The sequence below is a fragment of the Stegastes partitus genome, unplaced genomic scaffold (assembly GCF_000690725.1).
Source record: "Stegastes partitus isolate 25-593 unplaced genomic scaffold, Stegastes_partitus-1.0.2 Scaffold801, whole genome shotgun sequence".
NCBI lineage: Eukaryota > Metazoa > Chordata > Actinopteri > Pomacentridae > Stegastes > Stegastes partitus.
The window spans coordinates 18680-19507 of NW_007578532.1; positions in this window are offsets into that span (position 1 = coordinate 18680).

Sequence of the window (828 nt, forward strand, 5' to 3'; positions counted from 1 at the left end):
CCTCTGTTATATGGCTGCCAGGTGTTCTGTCCACAGGAAATGTGGAGGGATGAGTTCTGCAGCGCCTCGTTATTTTCTTACCTCTTCAAGGAAACGTGCGCTAGTTAAAGATGCTTAGAGAGGACTTCGCATTGTGTTTAGGCTGAGAGGCGAGGTTGGTGTGTTGGGACCAGAAAATCCACACAACTGGAGAAGCATGATGTATAGCACCCAACCATCTCATTACCTGGCCGAGGCTGTCAGCCGTCACTGCACACACAGGACATCCATATGGCAGCGTAGCCACAGGGCATGTGCTCGGTGCAACGATGTCCTCCAAAGCCCCGTAATGATGGACTGTGTGGGTGACTGGCAGATGTCACTGCCGTCTGACTTCTTTCTCTGCCAAGTCAAATTTCTGACAGTTGTGAAATGGAGGTAAAACACTGTGGGTGTAAGTGTGTGACCGTGTAGACGATCCCACTTCCTGAATGCACCTCACTTAAAGGTTTCTAAAGAGCAAAGGACAAAGAGCCTCTGTAAAACCAGCAAGAGCACAAAGGTTTTGTGGACTTTTCGATGCACTTGTGTGAGTCCAAATATCTGCAGACTTTCCTGAGATGCTGAACCGTGGCTCATGGTGAAATCGGTGACGTGTGAACTTACACAAACCAATCATCAGTGTGTAGGAGGAAGTCTGCTCGGAAGTTTGTTTTGCGAGTTGCAGCATCTGGCTGCTTGCTGTTGGGGTTATTTATTGCCCGTTGCGTTTCAGTCAAACATCAGGATAGGTTTTACAGATATATATATATATGGGATGACTCACTTCTTTTTAATGGCAATGTGCTG